We start from the raw sequence: 16,090 nt of genomic DNA, 5'->3' as shown, positions 1-16,090 counted from the left end.
ATGTCCCATGGCCAGCTGCAGGCCAGCCATCAAAATGTAGACCCTGGCATGCTTTTAAAGGTTCTCTTAAAAAGGAAAATAATCCCTTTTCTAATCCATCCTGGGCTGCAGGTGCTCTACTGGCTGGTTTTTGCTCCCCTGAACTGAATCAGCCCAGATGTTTGCTTTATCCTGACTTAGAAGCTCTGTGGTTCTTGGGAAGTCCAGGGGTCAAGAATTTCACCCGTCCGAGACCCACGCAGGCAGGAAGCCATCAGCTGACTCCTACCACAAACACACGGCGCAAAGTTAAGACAAACTTTGCAGCTTCCCACAACTAAAACCATGCATCGTTCCAACTTTCCATGAGGCAGTAAGGGGGACTCGCAATCCACCATGGAAAATAAAAAGGAGGGCATTATCATGTTATTAAACTCACTCTCCTTTTCTTTAATTCCCACTCTAACACCATAAGGGATCAGAGAGCAATGACTCAGGTGTGGCTGATGTTAGGTAATGTGGAGAAAAAGGCCAGAAAAGTAAGCCCGAAGCAATCTCAGAGCAATTTTTCCCACTCATTTCTTCATTCACACAGCTGTGTAGCTGGCTCTGTTCACCAGTACAGCTCAGAAACACCAACACACTTCCAGGGATGTCTATTCAGACTTACAGATGCTGTCTGAGCACAAATTCAGTCTCACAATTTCTCCACAGCACAGGAAGTGTCCTACACCATAGATGAAAACCAAAGATGTGTTCATGATTACCGGAGCAGGTGGAGGCGATCTAGGAACTGGTTTGCTGTGATTTCCAGTTGAGACTGGAGCCTGAGGACTGCAGCACACAGCTCTTCCTGGTCCTTCCCACTGCAGGTAGAAAACTATGAGATGCATATGATGAAAGAAAAGTGTAATTGTCAAACTCGGAGAATTAAAAAATGAGACATGGGCATTGTCCGTGGGTGGCCTGGATGGTTATAGCTCCTCTGGTCCTCTAATGGTGTGATGGGGTTAGGCCGTTGTAGATGACCTCCTGTACATCTGGCAAGAGAAAACCAGGCTCTGGATGGCAGAGATAAAACTAGAGCAGTCAATTTCCAGAGTACAGTCAGTAATTCCTCAGCTTTCTACAGCTCTCAATGAATTCCAGGATGATGGGGACTTGCTGCTTCCACCTACCCACCTTCTGCTTCTCCTGGGGTGGTAAGCAATTTTCTTGAGCTAGAATTCATTCATCATTTTATGGCATGATTTCATTCTTGTCTGGCTAAGCACGGCCAGTGAGAAAAGGCACTTTGCTTTGCTCACCGAGATGCAATTACCACCCCAGCCCCACCTTCTGTGCACTTGTATGCCGGAAATTTGTGCTGGGAGTCTGCGAAAGGAACGGCACAAAGCTCTCCATGTGCCCAAGAGGACCAGAGACCTCCCCAAAAACCCTTGCCAGCGGTAGCAGCACCACCCACCAGGCCGGTGGACACTCAGAGAAAATGACAAGAACAATAGCAGGAAATGTCTAAGGGTGGAAACAACAAACTGAGCACAACCCACGTTTCTGGGGGCTTCCTGATTGGCTTGATTTGCCTCGGCAGGAGCACTTTGGATAACCCTGGAGTTATCCCACCAGAGCAAAGCCTCTCCCCAGTGAAGCCACGTTTGTTCCAGTGTTTTCTGGGGCATCGGGACGCTTGCTGCCAAGCATAAATAAACGAACAAACACAAAAGCTCTAAGGTAGATCAGACAGATGAAGCGGGATCAGGACACTGCCGTTGCTGTGCTCAAGGCGGCAGCAGCTTCGTGCATCCCTTGTCGCCCCCAGTGGAGAGTCTGTCCATTCCCACGGGACACGTTCCTGGCCTCACATCAGCCTTCACCCTAGAAAAATGGACTGTGACTTCCTGCAAGTGAATGACAGTAGACGACACATTCGCAAAGCTCAAATCCAAGAAACTGTTTGCATCCAGAGACAAACAAAAACAAGTTACAGCTCCTACTGGGTGTTCCCCTTCCTGCCCCGCTGCTTTTTTTCTGTCCCTGCCGTCCAAGTCGCTCTTGGCAAGCAGTGCAGGGGAAAGCATTTGTGCATTTGTGAGGGGCGCGTAATATGGGGAATCTTTAAAGAGACCTAATAAAGCTGAGTGCCTGAGGCACGCTGACTGTCAGCTGCACATACCCATCCAACTCCATTGTTAAGGGCTTCTGAGGGCACTTACAGGTTCAGGCACTCTGACTAAAGCACAACAAAAAAGGCAAGGAAATGTTTGTTAAAAAAGGTTTGAGGGAGGCGGATAGAATCCCTGTAAATTGCAGCTTCCCATGGTAGTAAGTGGCTTTAACAGCCACATCACAGCAGGATGAAGGGATAGGTGTCATCACACCAATTATAGTACTTTTGTTAGGGTTTTCACATTTTCAGGGTAACAGCCTGGGGCTCAATTTTCATTTTTAGTATTATTCGCAGACTATATTCAATCAATCGCATGGGGTACCTTGGATCAGTGTGCTGGATGCTGTGCAGAACTTACGTCTTATGCCAACAAGTAGGCTTGTAAGCACCATGTTCCTTGAAACAGCATATTTTATGCCACCACTGCAGAACGCAAATACCTAATGCCTTGTTTGCACCACAAATCCACTATAAAGTCCATGCAGTCCTTAGCAGCAAATCTGAGTCAGATCAAACCAAAATCATAGAAACCTCACATGTACAGGGAGTATCTATAACTAATAATATCAGTTAACAGATCTACCAGGGATAGTGCTCTGCCTCGCAGAGGAGGAAAGCTCAGCTGCAGTCTGGTGTGAAAATAACCTGTGCAGGAACTCAAAGAAGACAAGAAATATCAATGAGGAGGGGAAAAAAAGAAAAAAAAAAAAAAAAGTAGCCCATACCAGGAAAAAGTTTGTCTTTCACTCAATGTGCACACACCTACGTATAGCCGTAATAGGGCAGATCCACAAATCGGAGCATTTTCATGTGTGCTGTCAGGTATTCCTGGTTAGGCTTGGACTATAATATAGCTAACATATGTATTAACTAGTATATAATTTCCTTAAACAACATTTAGTCTTCTCATTTACTTGAACAGGCATTACAGTGTGCTGATAATACTGTGCGTTTTGGTGCTGGTGTTTAGCCAGACACCTTGTGTGAACGGTAAGACCAGGGATATTACAGTGTAGCTCAGTGCATTATTTCAAATAATTTCTTCAGAAGAAATACAACCTTTGCAGTTGTATTTCTGCACCCAGAGTGAAACTCTGGTGCACATCTTCAAGGCAATAAAGAACTTCTGCATCTTATCAACACAGCCAGAAAATTAGAATTGTCCGTGACTTTTTTTTTCACAGCTCTACTATTTATCTTAACAAAGATCCTGAGTTTGCTAAGAGCCATGTGGAGCTCCAAAGAAATAAACAAATACTGACGTAACCACTGCTAGGTTGTACTAGCTTCCATTCCAGGCAACCTAAGTAATAGGTACATCAGAGGAAGAATAATATTTACATCAAAAATATTTATATCCTTGAGGTTGGAAAAAAAAAATAAAAATCTTTGGCCCAAAACAAGTGGAAAGAATTGTCACCACAAGCTGAGCAAGAGAGGAAAAATACAGTTCAGAAAAAAATTTAGAAGGGAAAAACCAGCAGCACACACTCTGCTGTATGTAGACTGGCTACAGAGAAAGTCTTTTCGTTAGGTCCGTTGCTGGCTCTGTAAAATGGCAGACCTTCTGCCAGACTTTCTTTCTCCTCAGAAAGTTTGGGCGCATATGTATCTTTGCTGGTATTTGTATGGCACAGTGAAAAGGGCTTTTCTGAGCAACCCCATGGAGGGGCTGAGTAGTGCACATCCCACCTCAGTGCTTCCTTCACCCTGGGTCGGCAGAGCTGCAGATCAGCACTGCACGGGCTCATGGTCCTTCCCTCATCATCCCTCTGCGTTCAGTCTTCTCCAAGCAAAAGAGTCACAGACACAGCTCAGGGAAAGATATAGGGGAAAAAATATTACCAAGTGTCTCCAAAACCCATGAACTCTTTTCACTCATGAAAAAAACTCTTTTCACTCAGGCCCTTTTAGGTGAAAGTTCTATACACAAACTGAAAATTGCATTGGGCTAACAAGAGGTCCATTGCTGGTAGCACGGTCAGGCGTCTCTCAACATCAACAGCAGCTTTCATGCAGCCTGATTCATCATTTCCCGATGGTTATGACAAGAAGAAAGGCACCAGAAAGTGAGTGATAATTTTAAGGGAATTGTTCTCTCATATATATATATATATACACTATATGTTGTGGTTTATATATAACAATATATAATGAGTCAGATATAACACTGTACAGTGTGAGCACACATGAATCCCTCCTTTGAAATGTGGCTGTTCCCATCAGCTGCAGCTGATGTGTAGATTTTCCACTTTCTATAATGTTTATAGAGCACACACTTCACCCTAGAAACTGGGAAGGGTCTTGGTCCCCTGTAAAGCATGATCCTCTGTGCTCTGAAGACCTCTTTACTGAAAAGCACAACCTTTAGTGAAGGCAACAAGACAGCCAGCCCACAGACATGAATGTTTGTTGAACAGTCAAAAGTGAATGCCCTCGTCTTATGTAAGGGAGAGAGGAGAAGAAGACAAAGGACAATGGGGAGACAGTACATATGGGGATGATGTTTAAATAGGAAAGGAAGTGATATGATTGGAGAAGTCGTGAATGGAGACTAGCACAGGGAGGCAGGAGTGGCCAGGAGGTTTCAGGACAGGCATGGGACATGGGAAAAGGTGATGAAGGGACGGGATCCACCAGGAACGGCAGCACGCGAGTGAGAAAGGATGCAGCAAGTAGCAGGAAGAGGAGGTAGAAGAGGAAAGAGAGCAGGTGGAGGAAAAAGAAAAGGAGGTGGACAAGGCTGGTTTATAACATGTTTCCCTGTCCTCTGGTCTTCTGCACTGTATCAGCAGAAAACAGTACTAGCATGCTGGGGCTTAGAGCTAGCTTAAATCAAGGGAACCTATAGGTCTCTGGTTACCTGAAACTGAGAGCAAGTCACAGCAACACTTGTCTCTGGTCCAAGCAGGCAGCTGTGGTTGATAAACAAGGCTGGAGGGATGGCAGATGCTGGAAGAAGCAGAGCAAAGGAGTCAGGACTGAGCAGCTCCAGAGAGCAAAGCTGGGTTCAGCAAGTTGGGAAAACCTGTCATGCTTCTAAGGCACCATCCAGTGTTGCCCTTGATCCCCATGTTCCACAGAAATAACTGCGATCAGTTCACTTGTTGCCTGAGCATGTCCTGTGGGCACAAGAGCGCTCCACTGCTCAGGAGCAGACAAGCATCACCAAGTCCCCAAACACTACTGTGGGTCACCACCAGAGCTGACGTTCTGGCGCCCTGGAGTTCCGCCAGGTGCTGCTCTTGTGGTGTTCCCTCTGCCCTTGCCCTTCATGGCCCATGGGTGACCCAGAGGAACCAGAGCACTCGTCTCTGCAAGACTCGCTGAGCAAGATCCTCATCAGGTCCTTGGGAAGAGCAGACGGGAGCACAGAGACCACCTCCCCAGGTCTTGCAGTCCAAGGGCAGGCGGCCAGAGCAGATGGTTGAGGAAAAGGCTGCAGTGACCTGAGGTAGGCAGAAGACAATGCGCTCACTCCAGCCCTAGCTAATGGTGCTGCTTTTAAGCACAGCCTCCCATATGTTTTGCTTTTCAGTGCAGCACTGCTTGCACTCCAAGCTTGCAGAAGTTGATTGCATTTCTGCTGCAGCCCTTCCAGAAGCATCTGTAATTTTCTATAAGGGTGGAAAATGAAGAGCCAGTGTCTGCCTGGAGTTTCTGCTGTGGATAGCCACTTAACCTGGAGGTTACAGTGCCCACCTTGCAGCAGCTGGCTGCTACGGTATCCTCGTGGCCATTCTGCCACAACCCGAGGGGTGTAAATCTGGTGTCATGCTCTGCTCTGAGCTCCCCGTGACCCTGAGCAGCTCATCTCTCAGCTGACATTGTAAATCAGGGACAAAGGTGTATTCCCAGTCTGTACATGGGAAGCTGAAGTCTTTTCAGAGCAAATACTTTTGGTAATTTTTTTTTTTTTTTTACTTCCCTTCATTTAAAAAGAAGGTGGAGATAAAACTCACACCCTTTTCCAGGCTTCCTGCCTTCCCTGTAAGTGCTGCTAGGTAACTGACTGTGTGTCTCCAGTAAACCAGTATGTCTATAGGAATTGCACAAAAACATCCTCCTTCCTTGGCAGCTTGCGGTATGGTTGCTGCGTAAGGTCACGCATTCATTTTGATCGTACATCTGCGCTAACCTTGGGTAACGCTGCAGTAGCCAGCGCTGCTGTATTATGGAAGAATGAGCACTCAACAGTCATCCCCCTATTGCTCTCCCTCTATTTCTTGGACCTCTCCCAAGATATAAATAACGCAGTCCACTGTACAGCTGAACTGCTGGCATCTGTTGCTAAACCTAAATGAATTTTCATGTGCATATCTGCAATGTGCCAGCAAACTGTTTTTGACAGGGCTGGCCACACCTGCGTTGCTTTTTTAGTCTCTGGGTGTGTGCTGCCGTGTCTGGGGACTTTGTGCTGGGGAGAACTGCACGTGCAACCCTCCTTCGCCTGGGACGCATCTTGCAACACGTGCCCTCCAACCCCAGGTCCAGCCACAGTCATTGTGAGCTTTCTGGAGCCTATTCCCTGTGCTCAAAGTGCCCGATCAGTCCCCTGAAGAATACCTCAATGGTAGGAGCAAAGCGTAGCGTGGGAGGGGGAGAGGATTTCATGACAGCAAGCCACATGGGCATGTTTGTCCCTTGTACTCTTGTGTGTCCGCAGGCATCACAGGGACAGCGTTGCTGGTGCTTGTCCTGCCGTGTTTATTTAAAGCTGTGGGAAAGCAACCAAGTTTCCGCAGGGTTCAGTGTCTTCCCTGAGCCTTTGCACCTTCACTTTCCAATTAATTGCAAAGTACAGCACACAGATGGATATTTTATCTTCCCTGCCTTTCTCCTGCCATCCTAGCAGGTACTGAACAATGAACCACAGATGACGCGTCCCTGTACTTGCAGTGTAAGTCCCATTCATTGTCTGATGTGACTCCTGTCTGTCTGGACACAGAGAGCTGTGTGTCTGGTTTTGTGCAGCCCGAGTGTTTTATATCAGTTGTGGCTTTCACTTCGTTTACTTTATTTTAATGTTTTGGACACTGGACCAAGAGGATCCAGAAGCAGGACATTTGCCCTCTCTCTGGGATGGGAGGGAAAAAGAAAATGATAGCGCTGGTGAAGAGGAGAGATAAAATCCATCTTCAGCAGGAGGAGCCATTTTCATCTCACAGGGCTGGGCCAAGAAACCAGGACATTTGTGCCATTTGTTTTAAACACAGGTCCTCCAAGAGATAGATGATTCAAAAGCCAGACTCTGCCAGAGCAGGTTAAGCTATCAGGGTCTGTACTTGGCTGGTCAGGGAAATAAAGATCTGCCAGGTCCTTCCTGGAGCCTGGTCATGAGCACAAATAGGAGCTTTCAGATCAGAACACTCTGGTATAAACAGACAGAAAGAAAATAAGTGGACTTTTTGCTCTTTCACCTCTTTGGCCACTGACCAGGGGACTGGGTTCAGACCAGGGTTGTTTTTTTTTCCTTTTTTCCCCTCCATTTCCCAAAGGAGGGTCAAGTCATGTGCTCCACTGCTGTAAGGGCAAGCATCCAAGGCATAGTGATTCACTGATTTCCAGTCAGCGATCTGCCCTCTTGTGAGGCAGTAGGAAGATTTTAATGTTGCAGTCTCACCCAGGCTGGAGACATCTCCTGGTTGAAGAAGACTGGAAGAAATTGGTGCTGGAAGGCTCACACTTGTAAAAGTCCACAAACATGTGTGGACTGTAAATGCCACAGGGGCAAGAAGTTGTGTGTCCAGTTGGTATGGGAAGATGATACTGGAATGAGAGAACTTCCTTCTAAAACAGACAAAAAGCAAGTCATGAAAAAGTGATTCCAGCTGGAAGAAGAGTCACCCCAGAGAGCGCTGGAGGTCCCTGTGCTTGGGAGTTTGAACGCTGTATCAGGCAAACCACAGACAAAAATTAATACACAAACACAGTGTTGCTTTGGCAAGGAAAAGGACTCGATTGTACAACTGTTGAAATTTCAGGTCAAAGCATTTGCGTCACCTTGACACTAAGTCTTCTACACCTGGAGCAGGCAGCATTTTACTAAGTCAGGGTAATGATTGTTGGGTTTATACCTCATCAAGTTTAGCACAAGAAATCCTGTGCCCAGTGCTTGACTTGCTGGCCTTGGTTTGTCTAACTTAGCAGGGATTAACCTGGTCCTAAATGAGGCAGATGCAAAATATCAACATAGGGCTCTCTTTCTATGTATGCGTGTATATGCATTTACTTCAAAAAGTAAAGGGAATTATAGAGAGTATTTCCTCTCTTCACAAGTTCATCATGGATTCACCCAGGGGAAATCATGCTTGACCAATCTGATAGCCTTCTATGATGGCATGACTGGCTGGGTGGATGAGGGGAGAGCAGTGGCTGTTGTCTGCCTTGACTTCAGCAAGGCTTTTAACACGGTCTCCCACAGCATCCTCATAGGTAAGCTTGGGAAGTGTGGGTTAGATGAGTGGACAGGGAGGTGGATTGAGAACTGGCTGAATGGCATAGCTCAGAGGGTTGTGACAAGCAGCACAGAGTCTAGTCAGAGGCCTGTAACTAGTGATGCTCCCCAGGGGTCAGTACTGGGTCCAGTCTTGTTCAACATATTCATCAGTGACCTGGATGAGGGGACAGAGTGCACCCTCAGCAAGTTTGCTGATGACACAAAGCTGGGAGGGGTGGCTGACACACCAGAAGGCTGTGCTGCCATTCAGACCTGGACAGGTTGGAGAGTTGGGTGGAAAGGAACATAATAAAGTTCAACAAGGGCAAGTGTAGGGTCCTGCACGGACGGAGGAATAACCCCACGCACCAGTACAGGTTAGGGGTTGCCCTGCTGGAGAGCAGCTCTGCAAAGAAGGACCTGGGAGTCCTGGTGGACAACAAGTTGACCATGAGCCAGCAATGTGCCCTTGTGGCCAAGAAGGCCAATGATCTCCTGGGTTTCATTAAAAAAACCATAGCCAGCAGGTCAAGGGAAGTCATCCTCCCCCTCTGCTCTGCCCTGGTGAGGCCACATCTGCAGTACTGTGTCTGGTTCTGGGCTCCTCGGTTCAAGAAAGACAAGGAACTACTGGAGAGAGATCAGCGGAGGACTACGAAGATGATCAAGGGACTGGAGCACTTCTCTTATGAGGAAAGACTGAGAGACCTGGGTCTGTTTAGCCTGGAGAAGAAAAGACTGAGAGGGGACCTCATTTACACTTAAAAATCTCTAAAGGGTTGGTATCAAGAGGATGGTGCCAGACTCTTTTCAGTGGTGCCCAGTGACAGGACAAGGGGCAACAGGCACGAGCTGGAACACAGGAAATTGCATCTGAACATGAGGAAAAGCTTCTTGACTTGAGGGTGACAGAGCACTGGAACAGGCTGCCCAGAGAGGTGGTGAAGTTTCCTCTGAAGGTATTAAAAACCTGCCTGGATGCAATTCTGCGCAACCTGTTTTAGGTGATCCTGCTTTAGCAGGAGTGTTGATCTCCAAAGATGGGTAGATGATCTCAAAAGGTCTCTTCAAACCCCTATCATTCTGTGATTCTGTGATCAGCTGGTACTGGGATGCAACTTTTGCTTGGTGAAGGGAATGTTTTCCCTTTCTATGTATTCAGGAAGATTCATATAGATTACCAGAGCAACTCATTCAGCATTGTGCCTGAATCTCATTTCCAAGCATTGATTGGTGATAATGTATTCTCAGTCTTTCAAGGCACAGAGGTTTGCCTTTTCAAAGATGCTAATTAAGTTTGCTGCTCTTGATTATCAGCTTCACTCTGTAAACAACAGCCTTTTGGAAATCATAAGATGTGCACTGCCAGCTTTCCTCTTTGAGGGTGAGCCTTTCAAAAAGAATGATCTCTGCAGAAAGACTAAACTTAGAGGCATTGAATTACTCAGCTCTGGAATCCCATTTCAGATCCTGCAACAGACCTGAAATCAAGCAGGTTTTTGCCATCAGCACTGGCTGTGTGTTGATATACAGTGACATCCACAAATGGTCCAGCTGGCTGCGGCACAACTGCCAGTGTTTGCTAAGAAAACTAAGCCAATGTGGAAACCAAACCAAGTACTGTTCAGTGATTTCCCCTTCCCCTACAGCAGATGAAGGGCACTGTTCATGGCTGCGGCATGTGGGTTTCAGCTCGTTTCTTAGGCATGTTGGTTTACAGACAGGTTGCTGGTGCTTGGCAGTTGATACGGGTATAGGAATCATGTCAAGGGCTGAGGTGCTGGACTGGGATTTAGGGTACAGTTCCTCCTATCTTCTCCAGTTGTGCTGGTTTAAAGAGCCTAAATGCAAGACTTGCACATCTTGCAGGGGTAACCCTTTCCCCACCCCAATTCAAAGTAACTTATTCCTTCCCTTGCAAGTTCATTTTCCAAGGTTGTTTTGAGCCTAGGTGAGTTAACAGGTTCACTGCTGCCCTAAAAATCTCTACAGTGACCAAGAAGTGGTAATGAGAGCCCCATGGGGTGGAACATTTTTGCCAGTGCTCTTTGGCACTGTGGGAAAAGGCACATGGCTCTGTGCTCGCCGAAGGGTGGACCCTGCACATCAGGTTTCAGTCTCTGGTTTTACTGTGTGGTCAAAGGCTTTGTGTCGGCAAGACCCTTGAGATGAGTTTGCACAGAGATCATTTTCATCCCTACAGGCAAGCACAGTTATCCCTGAACTTGGTGTTTAACTTTCTGTTTAGTAAGCATCAGAGGGGTTTGTGGCAGTTCTGTGCTTGTGAATCTGACATTTTATTACCAGTTGTAACACCTCAGGATGTTCAGCTCTGAGAGACCTGGCACTAATTACTAATATACAGGCCCATGTCTTCTTTGTGCCTTTTTATATGAAATTGATTTAGGGCGTCAGGCAAGCAATAGCAAAATAATCAGTTTACAGCTGAACCGTCCCCCTCCCTACGTATGCATCCGTCACCTTTTCCCTTCGAGTGTTTACTCTGATTAGGTCTTTCCTGTTTTCCTCTTAAGTTCTGGATACTTGTATATTTTCCTTATTAGTGCTGATGAACGTTCTTTTTTCCACTGACATGTCAGTATGTGCGCTGCAGACATAACATCTATTACATTTCTATCTTCACTGCAGAAATGACATGGGTATTTCTCAGGTGCAACCCAGCATGCAGAGCTAGTACAGGCTAAAGAAAGTGGTCCATAAACCTGTAGCTGTTCTTCCCTGTTTATAATGCTGTTACCATTCCACCCCGAAAAACAGAACACAGCTGAACCAAATGTAGGTATCTCTAGAAATCATGTGTCTGCCAGAGTTAATGAGCTGGATAGAGGAGGCTGTTTTCTTCAGGCGTAGTTCTGCTTACTTAGGATTTGTGTGTTGCTCTTGCAAAGCAGTGTGACTCTGCACCGGCTGTGTGATTGCCCTGCAGGGTCCTGCTCAGGGTCCCTGCTGGCGTCGAGGTAAAGGCACCTTGTGCCAGAACAGCCTCTGCCTTTCAGCAGGGAGGACAGTGACAGCCCAAGTCTGTGGGTTTCAACAACTCAGCATGAGAGACAGAGGAAATCCTTCACCTAGAGTAAGTGCATTCATCACCTTCAGGCTGGAGCACAAAACAGAGCCCTATATCCAAATATAACGTTTGCTGGATTTGCTAAACGTAAATGCACATGTACACATACCACAGTAACAAACCTCTTCTGCCTTTTCACCTTTTAGATCTCCCTTCTTAACTCCCCTTTTCATCACCTAAATTAAAGTCTTCTGTGCTGCCTGGTAGCTCCTTTTGTCCCTGATCCCAGCATCCCTGCAGGAGGCTTCATTTGCTGCTTCTACCTTCTGTCCTCTCAGAAACTGCCCTGCCCACCTTGCCTGCACTCCTGTGGCCACCTGGTTGGGTCGAAATCCCACCACATACACAGACCAGACTTCCTTTAGTAGTCTGGTGCATTGCCTTGCCCTGCAGTACTGAATCGTTCTGGTCTGAATTTTGCAGGGCATAACGTCTGATAGCTACAGACTATAAAAGAGAAAGCCTGAGAGTAGCCTTAAAATTATTCATTTTCCCACCAATCACTGGGGAGTTTCAAGCCTCAACTGCATGAAGCCGTGAACATCCTGGTCTGATCTCACGGCTGACCCTGCTTGGAGCAGGAGATTGGGCTACAGACCTCCCGAGGTCACTTCCAGCCTGAATCATCCTACAAGCCTGTAATCTTACTAACCAAGGAATCAGGGTCCTCCTAAAATGACAGCAATATGCTGTGCAAGAGACAGCATCCCTTCTGCTGCTCGTGATTTCTTCCTCTTCATAGAGGGACGGTGCTGTTGACGTGAGCAGGAGGGACACCTAGCTTACATGGCCAGCTCTTCTCAGCCCCCCCGAAAATCCTGTTACACCCTCAGGTGCTTATGGCAGCCGTCCATTAAAGAAAGCTGTGGGACAGACAGACTAGCAGCAAGGCAGGCTTGGCTTTCTGAATGGAGAAATCTCCCCTGTTCATTTCTATGATATTCAGGGAAACAGGGCTCTGCGTACATCCACGGAAAAAGCATGTCCATGCCAAAGTGACTCCAGACTGCCCAACCCATTTTTTCTCCTTGTATAAACAGTTTAGCAAATCCCAGTGATCAGATAACTGCTTGGGCCAGTAAGCAACAATACTAACGGTCTGTCTTACACCACTTCTGCCTCATCTGGATCTCTGTTTTCTTTCTTACTGTTTCCCTACAGCACTCCAGATACTGTAGTTGTTTATTTAACTAGCTTTATTGCTGTGACCGCCTTTCAAACGCCAGCCTGAAATCTGCTAAGAAGCCAGGAACAAGGGAATTATAAGGTTTCCTTGCCAGGTGTCAAATGACAATTAAGGCACATCCTTTTTAAACAGGGCTAGAAGAAAAGGACATTATTGAATATTTAACAAGTTTACATGGGAAGAATGTAAGCACTTTATATATGTCCGTACGTGCACATGTGCACTCTGAATGGATTTATTACTGTTTAAACCATTGTATAGCATGTTGCTCAAAACAGATGTGATACTAGTGCATTTTGGTTTTCAGACCAAATTTGCATCTCTCTGTTGGATCTTGTTACTAAAAAAGCAGGCAGTTCTCCTTATCACTCAGCAATTCTGATGGTACAAAGCTCACTAAAAAAATAAAGGGTGTGAAAACCTCTTCAGCTTTCATTGTGATTTTAATTTTTGCATTGCTGGCCCCTATGTAAAAAGGCAGCCCAAAGGAAGTGGTGAGGACTCTAGGTCCAAATTTTCCAGTAAGGTCTGTGATGCCTAGACGGTTTACTGATGAATGTATACAACAGCTCATGTGGAAACTGTAACCTTGAGTATTTCTGTTACGTCAGTACCTCAGCATCGTTACCTCAGCATTTATGCCTCGAGAGAACAGATGAGGGGGGTATAAAATTGAGCAAAAAGGTATAAAGCAACCTCCTGTGGATACTAATGCTTGGTATATGACCCCTGTGCTATGTAACAGGTACTTTCTGGATTGATGATCCGTATTTTTCCTGCCACGATTAGGAATTCAGACCCATTCTGCACAGGGCCTGGGAGACTCTCATTCTATCTGCATTGATTTCAGTGGAAAAAGGGCAATTTGCCCTATGGGATGAGTTTGTATGCATTCTTACTCAGCGTCACATAGGAAATCTGTGTCCCTACCACCTTCACCCATGTTTCTAAATCCTGGCAGTTCTGTCTCCATCCCTTTCCTCTTTAGTGAGTTGTTGTTAATACTGCTTCTGAAAGGAACTGAAGAAGGGATTAAAAAAAAAAAATCAAAACAAAATGTTGTCAAAACAGGGTAACCTAATGTTGCATTGTCCCAAGTAATTTTAATGGCGTGGGTAAGCTGGCACAAATAAAGCAGAAACTGAGGAATTGACTCAGGAGGGGAGGATAAAAGAGACATCAACAAGTAAAAAAAAAAGAGCAAGTAGCCAGAAAGTAAGAAAATATAAATCCAATCAATTGCTGGGAGTGCATGTGCAAGTGCACATGTGCATGCATTATAAGCAAACTTTCTCTGGAAGACCAAACAATTAATGACCAACCTTCTACAGAGTTTTGAGCTGGTGCACAAAAAATGGTGCACTTATGATCACCCCAAATTACAAGGAGTCTATCTTGCTTATAACCTTGCTGACATCAAATAAGTTGCCTTATACCATGTACGCTCAGAGTGTTGTCATTGTCATAAATTATTAACTAGTATCCAGATCATTTGAAAGAAAAAGGACTTCTGTCTTTCCCTGCATTTTGTTGTTGCTGACTTCTGTGCACTCCCATTTTCCAGTCTCATCCTGCATCATGTAGCGAGCAAAACGTACCAGGCTACAGAAGATATACCCTGAAAATTCTGCTTAGTGATTCACGTGGGAAGAAAAGAAACATACCAATAAGCCCTGACTCACCCATCTCCACAATGTAGTTTCACCCAACAACACAACAGAATATTTAAAATGTCTTTATCAGCAAGGTGTAAATGTATGTGGATCTACTGAGTGTTTCCAGGGATAAGGAACGAAAAGAAGCCGCTTTCCTGTTGACTTCTAAATTCATTAAGTAGGAGCATGGCAATGGCTGACCTCAGTGACCAAAAAAACAAACAAAAAAATATTTTTTTTTCACTTCACTAGGTATTTTAAAACAATTCCTGGGGAGAAAAGTCAAGATGAAACAGTATTTTTTGAAAGCTGTTTCCCTGAATCATAACACAAGGGGGAAAATGCATCCTGTATCAAATTGTTCCATTTCATCAAAACGAAATATTTCATTTCAAAATATTTGGCCTTTTTAAAATTTTATATTAATTTGGAGAAAACGTTAAGTGGATTGGCGCAGTCCTTTCCAGCAGTCCAATTTAAAATCACTGCAATTAAGCCATTTCAACTTGGAGATGAGGAGTTTGCCTTTAAGAGACAAAAACGGTGGTTTGACAAACCACCACGAATTTGAGACTATTAAGTATTCACGTACTTCATGAGAGCAAAAATCTGCCTTTTTTCCATATGCAACAACTTGAGGCTGTGACACTTCTGCCTCACTCCAATGAAAAGCATTATCAGCAATTGCCACACGTCTTTCATCCTTGCACAATTAGGAAGTGGGGGAAAATTTCCCAGGTGTGTGCCTTAAGTTAGATCCTTGCATCTATATTTAGACACATGAATTTCACAAGCAACTCAAGCTGTCAAGCCCCTGAAAGGAGCAATCCCTCCCTCCCTTCTCCCTACCTGCTCACTCACTGTCACCTTCTCCTTGCCCTCTGCCATGTGATCAAACAAGAATTAATGAAGTCCTGTGCTGAGCAGGGCTGGGAAAGAGCAAAAACGTGTCTGTCCCCTTAGCTTGAATCAGTGCCCTGATCCTTCACTTGAGAAGTGGTGGCAGAAAGGCAGGAGCAAGCAGCCGTGGGTAACGAAAGTGCCGGGCAACGCTGCTCTGTTGCATTCAAAGAAATATGGTCCAACAAGCTGTCAGCAGCTGCAGCCCTTTCTGTAGACAAAGGGAGATTTAGGCAACCAGCCATGTTCAAAAGTGTTCATCTTAGCTCATATTACACAAGTTTTTAATTTTTTTTTTTTTTTTTTTTGGTCAAAAGTGGGAAAATAAAGAAGGTGGTATATATAAAAATAGAGAGAAAGAAAGAGGGAATATTCCTGCACCTGCACAAATCATTTTAATAAAAGGAGGTTTGAGTTAAAGTAATGGAGAATCTAACCCTGGTTAAAGTGTATCCCAAATCACAATCAACGCATCTTAAGGAGTGAGTGCCATTAGGTCTCGACAAGAGAAACAAGAGTGCTGAATGCTTACTGCCTAGCAAAATAAGTCTATTTTCTGAGCAGCCTGTGTATTTTATTACCTGAAGCCTCTGGGGTCCCCAGTATCATGCAGTAACCGTAGAAAGCACAGATGGATATCCCAAAGTGTTATTGTCAGGAGCGGGCAAAGTACTGA

At 45.4% G+C, this 16,090-nt stretch overlaps 1 protein-coding gene across 9 annotated transcripts in view; it reads left to right on the top strand.

The window, feature by feature from the left end:
- PALM2AKAP2 (PALM2 and AKAP2 fusion) overlaps positions 1 to 16,090 on the top strand; it is a 279,896-nt gene that overhangs the window by 102,489 nt on the left and 161,317 nt on the right. The gene's annotated exons all lie outside the window — the stretch shown is intronic.

Source organism: Larus michahellis, chromosome Z (genome assembly GCF_964199755.1).
Source record: "Larus michahellis chromosome Z, bLarMic1.1, whole genome shotgun sequence".
NCBI classification, from domain to species: Eukaryota; Metazoa; Chordata; class Aves; order Charadriiformes; family Laridae; genus Larus; species Larus michahellis.
The sequence above is the reverse complement of the archived record's forward strand: the minus strand, read 5'-3'. Positions and strand labels throughout refer to the sequence as shown.